We start from the raw sequence: 17,083 nt of genomic DNA, 5'->3' as shown, positions 1-17,083 counted from the left end.
CGGCCGGAGGACCGAGCGGCTCAGGCCGAGCCGGGCCGGGCTTAGGTGCGGAAGACCCGGGGCCGACTGAGTCCTCGAAGCGCCAGTGCCGCCGACGGGAGACAGCCAGCTCCGCGGCGCGCCGCGTGAGTGGGACTAAGCTCACGTTTCTCCGACGTGCTCGCTTTCCACAGGGAACCAGTGTGGGGTTTTGCTTTATTTTTTATCCAAGTGTCCTCCTCTCTCGGTGGAGCCAACCTGGGCCCCGTGTGCAGCGCAGGAACGAGGACAGAGACCCTGACCTCCTCCGGTGTCTGGAAACCGCCCTGCTGCACTGCACGGATGGAAGGTATCGGACTGACGCACGCGTGACTTTTCAGGAGCACTGCAGTTTTCCATAGAAAGACAGGTCTGCAAAGGTAATCTCTTTTTCCCCTCGCTGGGGATTGAGCCCAGGGCCTTTACACCGAGCTACATCCCCAGCCCGTCTTTATTTTTCATTCTAAGACAGGTCTTGCTAACTCACTGGGTTGCCCAGGCTGGGCTGTGCTTGTGACTCTCCTGCCTCAGCCTCCCGAGATGCTGAATGACAGGCCTGTGCCCGGTCACCCAGCTTTCCAAGGAAATTTTAAAGAATTTACTTCGGAGCGGCCTGGCTTCCAGCTTGGCCTGCCCTGACAGAGGAGCTTGTGGGGCTGAAAACCTTCTTAAACCTTCTTGTCCAAAATGCCGAATCTTCCCCAGAGTTGCTCCCCTGAAATCATGGCTCGAAGGGCGCAGCTGAAACCCTATGACCCAGTGGCCCCAGGACCCAGACCGACCCTGGTACCGCTTCCTTCCTTGGTGTGTGACGTTTTCATAGCTGCCCACGCTGCTCAAGTGGGCTGGCTCCCTGGGCCTGGTCCTAGTCCAGGCTGTGAATACGGGGTACCTCAGCACCCTGCTTTTGACAACAGCCCCTCCTTCCGCCAAGGCCCCCTTTCTTTACCACCCTCAGTGCTGTCACCGCCACCCAGGACACAATGGCCAGAGCCAGAGAGGGCTGAGGAGGACACCGGCGAGGAAACAGCGGGGCCAGTTTGCACAGGAAGGGACTCAGGGAAGGGCCCTGGGCAGGGGCGGCTAGGGATCCGAGGCAGGGGGTCCCGGCAAGCAGGGGAATTGTGCGTCACAAAGCGGGGAGTGACCACCAGGGTGCAGTGTTCCCTGACCCTCCTTTGTGTGGAAGGGGGACCTCAGCCGAGATTGTGCGGGCTCCAACAGCGCCATGTGACCTTGGTGACTGATGGGCACACTTGTGATTGTTGCATGGCTTCGAAAAATGCTTGCCTCAGAGCCGGGCGTGGTGGCACACGCCTGTAAGCCCAGCACTTGGGAGGCTGAGGCAGGAGGATCGCCATGAGTTGGAGTCCAGGCTGGGCTACACAGTGACTTCAAGACCAGCCCTGAACTACATTGTGAGACCCTGTCTCAAAAAACGAAACAAAACAAAGTTTGACAAAACACTGAAAACATGTTGACTATCGGTTATAAAGATATAAAGGGACAGAAAAAAGTAAAATTAGTATTTATGTAGTTATTGAAATTTAAAACACCAGAAATATTGAGACTTAGGTGGGTTTTCAGGGAAAATATATATCAAGATTAATTAGAATTATGCTTGTCTTCTTGTCCTTTAACTTATGATAAGAAGTGAGTGTCCTTCTATGAATTTTTTAAAATTAAATTTACTTTAAACTGATACATAAAAACATACAAATTATACATAGTTATGCAGAACCTGTGATGTCTAAATGACTAAATCATGTTAAACATATTTCCTCATATTTATCATTTCTTTAGGGTGAAAACATTCAAAATCCTTTCCTCTAGCTTTTTGGTTTTTGTTTCTTGAGACAGAGTCTCGCTATGTAGCCCAGGCTGGCCTTGAACTCACTGTGTAGCCCAGGCTGGCCTCCAACTCTGTGATCCTCCCGCCTTGGCCTCCAGTGCTGGGATTACACACCCAGCTTCCTCCAGCTTTCTGAAATGTTTGTACACCTCGTTCCTGGTGTCACGCTCTTGTCAGGTACTATGGGAGCTGGGTGCCCCTTTCTCTGGGGCGGGTGCTGGTGCAAGGTCCCACCTGCAAGCTCCTGGTGGGGGGCAAGAAGCACCCAGCTGCTCCTCTGGGTCCAGCGTCTCACTCCTGTGCTGCCCATGGAGCCCCACCTGCGCCTGGCGGACACCCTGGGGCGAGTGCAGCTCACCTGTCCAGAACTCCACGCCTCAGTGCCTAGCCACCTGACCTGCACAGACTGTCCGGGACACGGCAGCGAGGCCGTGCCGCCGGAGAGCTTGGGCCTGGAGCAGGCCGTGAGGCTGGCACTGCGGGCAGCTGCTCCTGTGGACAGGACGTGGCCCCAGGCTCGGAACAGCTGGGCACTGGTGGTGATGAGATCGGCAGTGGCAGAGGTGTGGCCAAACGGGCCTCGAAGACAGGGCTGTGGTGTGCAGATCTCTGGTGAGGAGAGCGTCGGATTGTGCGGGCTGAGTAACGCACGCAGGGTGAAGGCAGAAGCGTCCAGGCATCAGGTCCCATGGGGACACATCAGCCCAGGGTCATGTGCCGTCTCCCCGAGGGGTCAGATGATGGTCCCCGCCCCGTATTCTCTTTCCTCACCCTGACTTCTGTTCAGCTGCCCCAGCTGCTCCGTGAACCGCTGTGCTCAAGCCCCAGGACCCGGGGTGGAGGCTGATTTTCTGAGCCAGTCCTTGGATTCTATTCTCCTTGTCAGTCAGTGGCTTAGGGAATTCACGTTGCCAAAGTCTGGTCCATGAGACATGCAGGGAATCTTTAGAAGGAGGTGGGTTTGGGTAAAATGTTGCCTATTTTTTTAAAAAAAGACCTTAGAAGAGGCAGTTCCCTTTCTGCCAGTGGACGCTGTGCGATGCTCACAGTGGCTGTCGCCCCCTTGCGACTGAGAGTGTGCGCGATGTGTTGATGAAGGGGAGAATTGTGGGATGTCATGAAGTCTCCAAATTAACCAGCCACGGAGACTTCCCACCCAGGGACGTCCTACCTGGCAGCTAACCAGGTCCCTTCCTGCTTTAGCATTTGGAGCTCAGCTTTTTCATTATTTAGAGCTGAAATAAATATTAGCAAATGTAGGAAGGCTTTCTTACAGACGAAATAACACGAGAGGTAAACTCGAGTCAGTCCTAATTAAAAAAAAAAAATACAGGGCCGGGGATGGAGCTCAGTGGCACAGCACGTGCCTGGCAAGCACAAGGTCCTGAGTTCAATCCCTGGAGCCCCAAAACAAAACAAAACAAAAACATTGGCCCTCTGTTCTCTTCACGATTCTGGTTGCAAACCAAACTGGACAAGAACTGAATCTAATTTCCCCACAAGGTCAACATTGAGCCTAATCACTGGATTTGATTCAATTCTCGTCCACTTTGGTTTGCGACCAGAATCGTGGAAGGAATCAAGTTTGTGAGCTGAGGTGCCACTGTATAATTCACAAACTGTTCACTTGAATGCTCAGTGACAACTCCTTGGTGTATGCTGTACGATACCCGTGTTCTGCTCCTACAGCTGGGACCTTCAGGTACCCGCCGGGAAGGGAGAGTGCCAGGTAGGCAGAGCCTCAGAGGAATGCAGACTCCATGGATTTTCCAACTTGGAAATCAAAGCATGCGCTCCTGGCTGTGGGCAACCAGAATAAAAAGCATCCTCTGTGACCTGGGAGTGGTTCCAGGTTTTGTGGGGGATTGAAACTTACAATTTTGGGGTTCCTCATTAAGAAAAGAAATGTCTTGGTCTTCCTGTTTGCAAAAGATCTACTTCTTGTTTCCCATTATCTATCTTTTATTTTACTCTTTCATTTACCTATACTTTGCGTTTCTCATCTAAGAGGAACCACAGGATATTTAAGCTCGTGTGCCTGATTTATTTCATAAAAGGAAGGGGAAGGGAACATATAAAGAATGAGGATGTGCCCTGTACATGGACTGACTCCCCACCATGAATATGACCATTATGCACCACAAACGTGTACCGATAAAAATGTTAAAAATTTAAAAAGTAAATTACGTTATTGAAATATAACCCACATGACACACAACTACCCTCTAGAAGTGTATGCCTGAGCGGTGTCTGGCACATTCACAGGGCTCTAAACACCACCACGCTCGGTTTTAGAACATTTTCATCTCCCACAGAAAACCGTGTCTGGTAGCATCAGCCTGCACCTCTCCCAGGCTCAGGCAGCTCCGAATCCATTTTCTGTCTTTAGATTTGTCTGTTGTAGACATTTCCTATAAATGAGGTCACAGTCTTAAAAAGAAATGTCAAAATACCGTGCAGAACTGTCCAGCACTGTGAAATAACCGAGCTGTGCCCTCTTCCTGCTAATGTCATGGCCTCCTGGGTCCGTCAGCAACACAAGAAGAGGAACCAGAGGTCTCGGTCGGTTCCTGCCAGCACAGGAAGCAACTCGGGCTTGGTCAGCCTGAGTCTTCTTCGCCCTCGGGTGCCGGGCGGCGCAGGACTGGGTGGACACTGGCCGGGGCAGCTGGGGACCCCCGACCTGCAAGCCCCCTGGCCCCGCCGTGTCCAGAGCCCCTTCTTCCACCTGGCCAGTGACACATCCCATCCTCCGGAGCTGGCCGCATGTGTCCCAGAAGCTGGCCTGGAGCTATGTCCCGAGAGCTGCCTGCTGGCGAGAATTCAGCACGAAGGTTTAGTCAAATGATAAGTAACAATTCACAAATTTCAAATAGCTAACACTCCCTGTAACCTTGCTCTTAAACATGGCGTTTTAAAAAACCAGTAATTAATTGCCTGGATTATTTCTATAACTTCTTGTTACATCGATCGGACACTTCCGTCTGATGACATGACAATGATGCTGTAACGTCATCTTCATTACAGAGATCACCGATGCAGCCCATGCCTCCACGGGGATGGGGATCCTCGCTCCACAAGGGCCCAGGGATAGCACTCGCCAACCACACACTTCCTCCTGTGGACAGGAGCTCGCTCTGTGTCCATCGATGCCCCTTGCAGCCTCTTCTTCCTTCCTTTCTTCTCCCTTCCCCCCTCCCCGCCTTCTTTCCCTTCTTCCCTCCACCTGGGTCCCCTCCATTGCCCTGGGCCGACCACCCGCCTGGTCCAGGGGGGTTGCAGGGTTGACCCCCGCCCCTGATTTTCTTTGATTTCTTTCTCCTGCTTTGTAGTTTTGCTCACATAGATCTCGTTCCTATTTTGTTAGATTCACCCCTAGGTTTCCATTTAGGGGACTGGTAGGGTGCAATGATGCGAATTTTCCCGTAAGAGCAACATTGTACCTAACCACTGAATTAGATTCAGTTCTCATCTGATTCGGTTTTCAACCAGAACTGTGGAAAGAATCAAGTTTGTGAACCGAGGCACCACTGTACTTCATACGCGTATTTTCTGTGGTGAGAACACTTAAAATCTACTTGTTTAGCAATTTTCAAGAACATAATATAGTTATTAACTATAATCACCATGTTGTATCTAGTGTACGGAGTTTTTATCATGAGTGGCTGTAGGATTTCATCAAATGCTTTACTGTATCTCTTGATATTACCCTGGGATTTTTCTTCTTTAGCTTTCAATGTGATGGAGACAAGGTCTTGCTAGGTAGTGGAGGCTGGCCTTAAACTCCTGCCTCAGCCTCCCGAGTGCTGGGACGTAGGCGTGTGCCACCACACCCGGTGATTTTTGAAGGTGAAAATAGCCATGCATACCTGGGATAAATTCTGCTTGGCTGTGGTATATAATTCCTTTCTGCCATTGGTAGATTTGGTTTGCTAACATTTTGTTGAGAATGTTGGCATCTGTGTTCATGAGAGATGTTGGCTTGTGGTTGGTTGGTTGGTTGGTTGGTTGTGGCTTTGTCTGGTTTAGCATTCCTGTGACACTGGCCTTACAGACTGAGGTACAGAACAGGCTCTGCTTGTGCCTTCTGAAAGCAGCTGTGAAGAGCTGGTGCGATTTCTTTCGTCAGTGTTTGGTAGAATCCACCTGTCAGTGCATCTGGTCCTGTGCCTTCTGTTCGGGGAGGTGATTAATTATTGATTCAACTTCTTTAATTCTCATATACCTATTCGGAGTGCTTGCTTCTTGTGTGAGTTTGGGCACGTTATGTCTGTCAGGGAATTGGTCCATATCATCCAGGCCATCAAATTTGTGGGCACAGTTACCCATAGTACTTCTCGATTATCCTTCTTTTTTGAGTTGAGTAGTTTTGTTTCCCCTTGTTCTTATTGTTTCTGTTTTAGGCAGGGTTTTGGGCTCTTAACCAGGCTGGTCTTAAACTCCTGAATTCAAGCACTCCTCCTGCCTCAGCCTCCCAGATGCTGTGATTGTCATGCACAGGTCACCATACCCAGCTTTGATTACACCGTTGTCTATGGGATCCATGGTGAGCCCCCTTGCATTTCTGATAGTAGTGACATGTATCCCTCTTTTTTACTTAGCCTGTTTATCAATTTTATTGAAATTTTCAAAGAACCAGCTTTCGATTTCATCGACTTTCTCCCTGGACTCCTTTCTTCAGCTTTATTGATTTCTGCTCTAATTTTTGTCATTTATTTTTTCCTGCCTTTTAGAGTTCCTGCATCATACACATTTTGATAAATCTGCTTTCATTGTCTTCATTTAGCTGAGAATACTTTTTTTTTTTTTTGGTACCAGGGTTCAAACTCAGGACCTTGTGTTTTTGAGGCAGGCGGCAGAACCACTGAGCTAAATCCCCGGCCCAGCTGAGAATACTTTTAAATTTCTCTTGAAATTTCCTCTTTGATTCATCTGCTGTTTAGAAGTATGATTTTTTTTTTTGGTACCAGGGATCGAACTCAGGACTTTGAACTTGCAAGGCAGGCGCGGTGTCACTGAGCTACATCCCTGGCCTACATCCCTAGAAGTATGTTGTTTAATTGGCAAATATTTGGGGATTTTCCAGTTATCTGATACTGATTTCTAGTTTAACCCCACTGTGGTCTGGGGCGGGTATTGCTCAGTAACTGAAACCGCAGTACTCAGGTTAATTGCAGTGCTGGCACTCTGCCATAAACAAGTGGGTTTGGGGTTGCAATTTGGGCACCCGGTCTCTAGAAGCTTTGCCATCCCTGTCCCAGTTCATATAGAGACCTGTTGTTTTCCCTTTGCATTCTAATTTTCCAAGGCTTATCTTTAGCTCTTTCAGGTCCTGACCTTCCGTTACTTGATTTATTCGGTTTGCTCAGGCTCTTGCCCTTGTGGCCTATCTCCCTTCTATCTCCTGGACTCCACAGCACTTTGGGAGCAGGGGCATAGACAGAAAAGCCCAGGGCAAGACTTAGATGGCTGACACTGCAAAATCACCGCGTGCTCCCTGTGGCTGATGACTGTAAAATCATCGTGTGCTTGTCGTGTACCATGTGCTTAAGAATGTACCCTCTGTGTGCGTGGACTCCTTGGGAAAATGTTACTCACATTTTAAGAAATCCCCACCTGACCTTGTCCCCTGCTCAGAAACAAAGGCTAAGACCCCGACTGGCCTAGACCGCACCAATCCGTGACACAGTTATTTTTAGAAGTCTGCTCACCCCTGTGCACCTCAAACTCACTGGGCGTCTGGAGTGAGATGCTCCCAATCTTGCAGCTCGCTCTGCTGTTAAGAGAGCTCTTCTTCCACTTCCTCGGCATTTGCCACACCTTAAATAAACTTCCACTTCGCTCCGTATCAGTCTTGACGGCCCCATGTTCTGCTAAGAGTCCCACTTCTTCATTCTTCACCAGAGTGAGGGCAAGGACCCAGAGAGAGGTGGAGGTCATTTTGGGCAACCCTTGTCCCCCACAGCTCCCACCAGACACCACAGGGGCAGGTTCTGCTACGCTGGGACTGGCTTGTTCTGGATGAGTTGGACAAATAGTGTGGTTGTTATGGAAAACAGTCTGCAGGGTCCTCAAAAACTTACCAGCAGTACTGCCAGTTGATTGGACCTCCCCCCCGAAAGTGTACCTGAAGGAAGCGAACTTGGGGTCTTGAGGAGCTGCCTTTATCGTAGTGTTATTCAAACAGATAAGATGTGAACTCGATCTGCGTGTTCACTTGATGAGCAAATAAGAAGACTGTGCTATGTACACACAGAGGAATATGACTCAACCTTAAACAGGAAATCTTGGCACACTGTAATCCCAGGACTTGGTAGGCTGAGCCAGGAGGGCCACATAGTGAGTTCGAGGCTAGCCTGGAGTCCATAGTGAGATCCTGTCTCAGAACACTAACCCTTCCCCCAAAAGAAAACTGCAATTTGTTTCACTTTAATAACATTAAAAAAATAAATGTCACTTTGTTTTTCTTCAAGGAATCTCTCCATCTTTTGATGTTTCTGTGTGCATTCGTACATTTCATTTTTGTTAGTACATCATTTTTCTTATAGCATTAATTTTATTTAAACTATGATTCCAAGTTGGTGCCGAGCAAATACATTTGAAAGTAAGCAGTTTAAGAAGTGATCCTTTTGGCTGGCAATCTAAGACATGAACCTTAATTTATGGTTTCAGAGATTTCCAAATGTGTAATCCAGGGTCTTCGGTACCAACACTGCCTTTCTGAGATCCAGGCGGAGCTTGGGATTTATCAGTGGCAAAGGTGTTCCTGACTCATGCTCATAGTAACTGAAGCAGGAGAGTGGTTGTATTTTGCTAGCTTTTTGAGACACGCATGCAGTTCAGGCTGCCCTTGAACTCACTGTGTAGCCCAGGCTGGCCTCGAACTCGAGTCCATCTTCCTGCCTCAGCCTCCTGAGTGCTGGGGTAACATGCAGGCGTCACCACCCAGCCTAAAGTGGTTGTAGAGTTCTTAAACATCAGCGGAAGGTCCAGTGTCCCTGGGAGTTTGCGCTGCTGTTCTGACATGTTTGAAGATGCACAAAGGCAGGAGCAGGGCACCAGTGAGCGCTCCTGTTGCAGTTGATTCTATCTTCTAGGCATACGCGTGGGCTGCCAAGGATTTCTGTCTAACTCCCATCTTGGTATCAGTCTTTAAACATGTACACAAATCCTCATTAGTCCTGTTCTGTTCTGAGAAAAATCCTGACAGTGCTCACACAGGCTGCATGGGGCCCTCGGAAATCCAGAAATCAAACAGTAAGATCTGCTATATTATGTGGCACCACCTGGGATTCTTTTAACTACTGGGATCAAATCCAGGGCCTCTCACTGGACTGCTGAGCTACATCCCCAGCCCCCTTTTTAAAAGTAGAGTCCTAGTAAATTGCTCAGGCCGGCCTTGGGGCATAGTCCTTGTGGCAGGCATATCTGGGCTTTTCTTTAAAACAAATGTGCAGTATTCTGCATTTCTTACTTTAGTCATTTATCTCACTCAGTTTTTATTACACTTCTGTGTGGCTTTGTGTGTCATTGTCTAAGTAATGTGTTGTACTTTGCATCGATCCTCTGTGTTAATGCTCCATTATGACGCTGTTACAGTGTACTGTTGTTGCTGCCAAATGGAGAAACTTCTCGCTCCCTCATTCATAAAAGCTCTTAGACCTTCCTCCGAATTCCAGGCATTGCCCAGAGGGAAAAACCTGTTTCAGGTATAAAATAGACTCAGTGTGCCAGTCCTGCCTTCTCTTTCATGTAGTATCTGTCTAATTGGTGGGATGGTGACATTCTTTTTGTATCTTTACTCTGAAATACTTCATATTGCTGAAAATGCACATTTCTCGTATTTCACGTTTACGAAGCCCGTGTGATGACTGCTGACAGTCTTGCTCATCCTCACTTTGTGGTGGATTTATTTTTATCTCTAGAGGCTCTGTTGATATTTTTCCCTCCAGCTGAGTAGAATTTGTGTCCTGTTTCTAAGTCCTTCTAGCCAGATGACTTTGAGAATGTTCCCACCAAGACTTTTCCACAAGAGTCCAGTTTTGCAGGTTCAAATCATCCGGCCAGCACTTGGCTGGGCGGAAACAGTATTTGGCTTATTTACTTTACAAACATGTAATGAGCGCGCTTTGGATACGTAGTGAATGCACCCTCCCCAGGAGCTGGTCCCTAGAATATGGCATCTAATCCTTTCACTCCCCTCGCTCTCCGCTCCTCTCCTCCGTCCCTGGTTCTGGATTTGGTTTCGGGCATCATTTTTAACATCTGTCTTCCAGTGTTTCCGGAACGTCATCAGTTACGGGGACGCAGAGTCACAGCCTCTGGACTTGGGCACTGCCCAGGGGCGCCGCTGCCCCTTCTCCGAGTGGCTTCATTTTATTCCCACCTCTTACTTATCCCCTTTAAGGACTTACAAAATGATCGCAATAACCTGAAGCACTTGTCCTTTCTGATTTCTGATTCTGACGCTTCCATTTTTTCCCCGCCCTCCGAGGAGAAAGGCCCTTAAGATCCCTGACTCAGCGTGGTTGACTTCGCATTTTGACTTTACCAAAGTGACGTGCATCGCAGAAGCCTTTCTGCGAATTTCGAGTTTGAATCTTCTCCTGAGCAGTGACCCGCGGTCCCGTCCTGCCTCCGTGCCGGGGCAGCAGCAGCCTCCACAGGGCCCAGTGGCCCTCTTTAGGGAGCATCCGGGGTCTGCAGGGTGGGCGGCAGGCAGCGCGTCACGGCATTTTCAATTTCAGATACTTTCAATTTACAAAGTGTTTATCGGGATGTCGCTCCACAATAAAACAAGGCTTATCAGCAGTGGTTCAATATTCTATTTTAGAGTTTTAACTTTAAAAAAGTCTTTAGCAAACTTCTCCATTTTAACAACACCTTTTCGGGCCGGGGATTTATTTAGCTCAGTGGTTTCGCCGCCTGCTGCGCAAGCTCAAGGACCCGAGTTCGATCCTCGGTACCAAAACAACAACAACAAAAAAACACCTTTTCACTGTAAAAATTCTTCATTAGCACAATAATTATCTGCACAATTGGAGGGCCATAAAGCATTATGTGTGGATTATTAATGGCGGATCAAAGGCTTTGTCTTAGAAATTTGGCTTGTATCCTAATAGAAGCGGATGGAAATTGGAAGCTCACTTTTTATCACTCAGACACAGTAGAATGCTGGTGGCTGACGTGGCATGCACTATGAAGTGGACACTTTGTGTCAGTCGGTGCATCAGTGGCAGGGGGCTAACGTTTTTAAAGCTGCTCCCTGACTGGTCCATGACTGAAAAACAGCTCCTTGTTTAGAAGCTCAGATTTGTCGAGATGGGCTCGGAGAGGGCTTTCGATTACTGATGGGCCCCTTTCCATAAAGTAACAAAGACGCCTTGTATTTTGCAGTGTTGGAAAAAGTCACTTTTTTCTGTCTGAAATCACCAGTGCACACTGCTTTTGTTAAGACACATCGCTGCCACCTCCTGGAAAACGGCATTATGATTACAAACTGCCTCTTCCAAGTGGCCGAAGCCACACAAAGTCTGTGACAATACAGATGCCGCTCTTGTGGTGTCCTTGTGCAGTGCACGACCTGGGCAGCTGTACACTCTGCTTAGTTGTTTTCTGCGCCCGGTCCTGAGGGTTTCTCTGGAGAGTTTCCTCGTCATAAGGGAGACTCTGGGGAGGTCCTTGGGTTTCCCTTTGCCTAATAACCACAGGGGGGATGGTGTGGGAGCAGACCGCAGATTTAAAGATAGGAAGTGGGTAGAGATCCTTCTATCCTCGGGCCACACTATAGATTACTTGTGCCTTATTATTAGTATTGTTAGTAATATTGATATAGGGTCTCACTATGTGGCCCAGGCTGGCCTGTAACTCCTGGTGACCCTCCTGCCTCAGGCTCTTCAGCACTGAGATTATAGACATGCACCACTATGCCCCATTTACTTGCATATTTTAAACCACCCCCTTCAAGACCTTGTCCAAAGAGGAGAAGGTGAGGAAGTAGCACAAGGGGCCCAATACCTGCCTCCCTCTCCTTTCCCCTTCTCTGTGAGCCCAGGGGTCTCCCATCCCTGCACCTCCCTCCCTGCCTCTCTCACTGCTGTTCCGTGGACAGGACCCCAGGAGCAGCTCTGCATTTCACAGTGCATGTGTCCCCTCCTCCAGCTTAGGGACAGCAGTGGTGCAAAGCTGGTGCTTGGGAGGAGGCCACCAGCTTTGGGTGACTTGGGACAGAGCCAGCAGATAGCCTCGACCCTAGTGTGGGATCAAGTCACTGCACTTTGCACTTAAATCATCAAAAGCTTGGAAAGAGTTTTCACACCTGGATCTACGGCACCCCCAAGACCCACGTGCCAAGGCTTGACCTCATCCCGGGGTGCTGTTAGGAGGTGGAGGAACCTTTAACAGGGGAGGCTGGTGGGAGGAAGTGAGATCACAGGGGGTGTGGCCACAGAACGGAAGTTAGACTCTGACCCCTCCTCTTCCTGTCTCTCTGCCTTAGTTTCTGGTCTCCATGGGGTGAGCGACCTATTTTGCCATGTGCTCCTGCCAGGATGCACTGCTTCCCACAGCCCAGAATCAAGGGGTGACTGACCACGATCGGAGACCTCCCAATCTGTGAGCCAATAACCCACTCTTCTTTTTAAGTTGTCATCTCAGGTGTTTCATTATAGTAACAGCTGACGACCCCACTGCTACTCTGATTTCCTCACAAGAAAGCCATGGGAACTTGTAAACCACAGGTCAGCCAACAGGTCTGGAAACATCAATCCTATTTTATCATACAGCATAGATAATAATAAATCATGCATTATGTATCCAGCAATTGTTTGAATTTCCTATTCCTGCCTACAAGTTACTATGAACTTAGTGACTCATAAAAAAAAATTTAATGCTGGGTGTTGCAGTGCACACCTGTAATCCCAGCACTCTGGGAGGCTGAGGCAGGAGGACTGCAAATTCAAGGCCAATTTGGGCTACTTAGCAGGTGCAATGCTGTCCTGGACTACTTACCAGGACACTGTCTTAAACAAAAATCCGCATGATTTCATTGATTATCTAATGTTCTGAACATCCGAATTCCAAAATGGTTCTTACAGGGCTGAAATCAAGAAGTCCGGAGGACTGTGCTCCTTCCTGAGGTCCTGGGGAGAGCCCTTCCTTAGAGCCCAGTATCCAGATTCCCCTCATTCCTTGGCTGTGGCCACGCCTCCATCTCCCTGGTGCAGTGCGAGTCCCACCTTCCTCTCAGTTCTTCTATCTCCTCCCTTCAGCGCTCACATTTCCGCCTCCTGGGCAGTGGTTCCTGGGGAGATCTCAGGCCCTTCCAGGTCAGCTTGGGAAAACCTCTGCCAGGGCCCCAGTACCTCTGCTGAGTATGGTCACAGGGTCCCTGTGTGGTTCCAGGATTGGGGTGTGGACCTTTCCGGAGGTCATGACTCTGTATCACATGATGCTTCCAGTCTTGGTGATCATTCTAGGTTGGAAATGATATTAGCGCTCTGAGTGTCCAGGCTTGTCCATAGGTACTGAATGTGGCAGACAGTCAGGGGAGAAGGCAAGCTTGGTGTCTTCTTCACATTCCTGCTGGACATCTGAAGAAAATTAGAAAGAAAATCAGGTGCGGTGGTACAGGTCTGTCATCCCAGCACTCTAGGAGGCTGGGGCAGGAGGATCCCAAGTTTGAGCCCAGCCTGGGCAACTTAGTGATTTAGTGAGGCCCTGTCTCAAAATAAAAAATAAAAAGGGCTAGGGATGTAGCTCAGTGCAAAGGCCCTGGGTTCAATTCCTAACATCACAGACACACACCCGCATACACATGTGCGCGCGCGCGTGTGCACACACACACACACACACACACACTCCCAACCCTTTTCTCTGGGAGGCAGATTTGAGACTGGGATCTGCTCTCTTCGCACTCAGCACCTTGTGAATGAACTCTTCCTCTTGTGTGAAATTCATTATTTCAGTTACTGGCACATTATTACTGGTCAGCACTAAGAACTGAGGCAACTGGAGGGATGCTGGGGGATGTGCCCAGGTCATGGACAAGTAGGATGCCCTCCTTTTCACAACGTGAGCACTGGTGGGCTTTGGAATCCTCAGGGATCCTGGAACAAGTCCCCTGTGGACATCCAGGGACAGCTGTATTTTTTTTCATCTTATAAACTGTAAACAAAAGTCCCTCAATACCAGCAATTTATGTTGTGAGGGTAGTGTATGTGAGTGTGTTGTGTATTTTGAGACAGTGTCTTGCTGTGTAGTTCAGGCTGGCCTTGAACTTACTTTGTAGCTCAGGTTGGCCTCAAGCTCATGGTGATCCTCCTGCCTCAGGCTCTGGATCACTGAGCTCACAGGTGTGCAGCTGTCACGCCTGGTATGAAGGTGGTGTGGACAGTCCAAAGCAGAGTTTGGAAATATGATGGAGACTTCTGGCAATGCATGTGTTAATTCTGAAACACAAAACCTAGTATTATGTGTGCTGTGCTGTGGAACAGCGGCTGCCACAGAAATGAAAGCTGACATCAAAAGCCCCGAGAGGCCATGGTCATTGGCAGAGGGCCATAAGCTGCAAGCCCAGAAGCAATGAAAGCAGAGACTTCTGATTCTGAGGCAGCAGTGCCTCCACCAGCCACGGTTCAGGCACGAACCCCGCTCAGCCCAGCTTCCCTGTCAAGCCCAGCACCAGGGAAGATTCTGCCAGGTTCTCCAGGGTGACCTCAAGGTATTATTTTTTTCCACTTTTTTACTGGCCAGGATAAATGAACCAAGTCCCTTCTATTACCAGAACTGATGCTGAACAAACAGGGTGACTCTGGTTTAATAAACCCAGGGTCCTCCTCGGTGCCACAGGCGCGTGGTGGGGAACTTGCCCTGCTGGTGTGAGTCCTGGACTCTGTCCTCAGCGGCCTGAACTGCTAGCACCAAGGACGCTTGCAGTGCAGGTGCATGGCCCGACTAAGGAAGAATGGACATCACCCTGAGGGAGGGCCCTGCAACAAGTGCTCAGCATTTCAACTCACAAAACAGGCTTTTTATAGTTGCAATTAATGCAACAAATACCTAAAGAGACAACACTCAAAGAGAGAGGGAGGGAGGAGGGGGCGGGAGCAGGAAAGATGCAGGAAGGGAAGAAGTGTAGGCTGGAAGGGGAGAGAGACTCCAGGGTCGGGAGTGGAGATGCGTGGATGGGAGGGTGGGCTTGGCCTGTGACCTGGGTCCTCGCCTATCAGCTCCGGCACAGAGGAGTCTCAGTCTCGTGCCCTGACACCCTCGTCTGTCTTCCCCTTCTTCTTTTTCTTCCTTCTTCCTTCCTTCCTCCTCCTCCTCCTCCCCCTCCTCTTTGATTAGCTTAATGCTAATCCACCTTGCTGAAATTACCCTTCTGGGTTTGGTATCTCTGCCTGTCATGGTCCTCACCTTTCTGCGGTCTGTCCTGAGACCTCTGCACCCCTCATACTTGGTTTAAATCTGCTCCAGAGCTGCTCTCTGAGGAAGGTTTCTTCACACATGGTTACAGGACTTGGGTGAGTTTTTAAAATCCATCCAGCCGTAAATCTTTTATTTTTTCCCTTACAGTGGAAGAACAGCGTGAAATAGCATATGAAGATTCTCTTTGAACAAGACATTCAGTCTTTTCCTGCCTCCCCCCGCCCCTCTCTGTATCCAGTCTGGCCTTGAACTTGCAATCCGTCTGCCTCAGCCTCCCCAGGAATCGATCACTGCATCTATCTAGACTTCAATCTGGTTTTGGAGGGGGTACCAAATTTCTTTATCTGAAGGAATGGTGCAAATTAAAGAACTTCAGCGGATGTTTTGGTACAATGTACGGCAAAGCTAAGGTAAGCCCACGTGCATGCCCTGCCGTGGTGACAGGGACCCCACTCTGAGCTGGGGGCGCAGCCTAAGGGCGCTGGGTCACCGCCTCTGGGTTTGCGGCCACATCCGCAGATGAGTGAGGCGGGAACACGACGGCGGGCGGGAACTGCGGAGGAGAGCTGGTCCCTCGTGGTGGCCGGAAACAGAGGGAGGGCGGGGAAGGACCGAGAGGAAGGGGTCCGGAAGGGGTCAGGCCCGGGACCGCCCCCTTGCACCAGCCCCGCCCCGTTCCCATGGCTCCCGACAGCGCCGTCACATCACGTGTCATCAGCGGATCACTGCGTGGATGAATGAGGGCCCCGACGGTCCATCGCTTCCCCAAAAGCCCCTTGGCTGGGAACCAGGCCTTTCGAAATGAGTTTTGGGGGACATTTCACATCTAAACCGTAGCAACACGTCCTATCCTTTGTTCTGTTAAACCAGGACTGTTTGATTCAGACCTTGCTTTTAGTGTATTAATGACTCCATCGAATCAAAATACGCTTCTTGGTAGCTTCAAATGTGCGGAAATATGAGTAGTGGTACACAGGACTCTGGGAGGCTGAGGTAGGAGGATTGTAAGTTCAAGCCAAGCCCGGGCAACTTAGTGACTTCGTGAGACCCTAAAAACCAAAAAGGGCTGGGGGTAGGGCTTAGTGCAAAGGCCCTGGGTTCAATCTCCACTACTGAGAAGAAAAGGAAGGAAGAAAGAGAAAGCCAAGGGAAAGAAAGAAGTAGTTCTGTCGTGGTCTCCTCCCTCCGAGGGTCAGGGCAGCCTTACTGTTTGCTGGTGTGCCGCAGAAGGAATGCAACTCCTGTTTGGGTTGGAAGGTGAAGGTGCTGAAACACAGTTCGGCGGCGTCAGGTCCCTTCCACTGCGGTGTGCGACCATCGCCTCCGCTCGTCTCCACCGCTTTCCATCATCCCAAACGCGGGCTCTGCACCCACTCAAGGGACTCCAGCTGGGGCTGAGGCTCAGTGTGAAGGCGCTGGCGCCATCTCACCATCGAAAGAAACAAACAAAAACAAACCCCCCTCCCACAAAAAAACACAGCCACAACTCAACAGTTGCTCTCCCTTCCTCTGGCTTCTGGAAGCCACCGCTGCCCTCCCTGTGTGACTGGACTATTCCAGGGACCTTGTTCAGCGGAACCTGCGTCTTCCACCAAGCCCTCAGTCATAACAGACTCCCGGCCCCTCCGTGGGCCAGCAGGTGTCAACTGCCTTCCTGTCTGGGCTGGATCACGCCCCAGGCTGTGTCTGCCGTCTGTCTGTCTTTCTCACCAGTGAAGGGCTCCGGCTGCTTCCACACCGTGGCTATGGTGAACTCCTCATGCATCTCTCTGAGACCTTGCTTTC

General features: G+C 49.7%; 1 long non-coding RNA gene across 1 annotated transcript; it reads left to right on the top strand.

The window, feature by feature from the left end:
* Positions 1 to 22: 22 nt before the first annotated feature.
* Positions 23 to 16,837, top strand: LOC110350857 (uncharacterized). The gene is made up of 2 exons (XR_002397775.2): positions 23 to 398; positions 15,446 to 16,837. It is a non-coding gene; the product is annotated as an uncharacterized LOC110350857 (long non-coding RNA).
* The last annotated feature ends 246 nt before the right edge of the window (positions 16,838 to 17,083 follow it).

Source organism: Heterocephalus glaber, unplaced genomic scaffold (assembly GCF_053883595.1).
Source record: "Heterocephalus glaber isolate CG9 unplaced genomic scaffold, H.glaber_assembly_v1.0 deba00000331, whole genome shotgun sequence".
NCBI lineage: Eukaryota > Metazoa > Chordata > Mammalia > Rodentia > Bathyergidae > Heterocephalus > Heterocephalus glaber.
The sequence above is the reverse complement of the archived record's forward strand: the minus strand, read 5'-3'. Positions and strand labels throughout refer to the sequence as shown.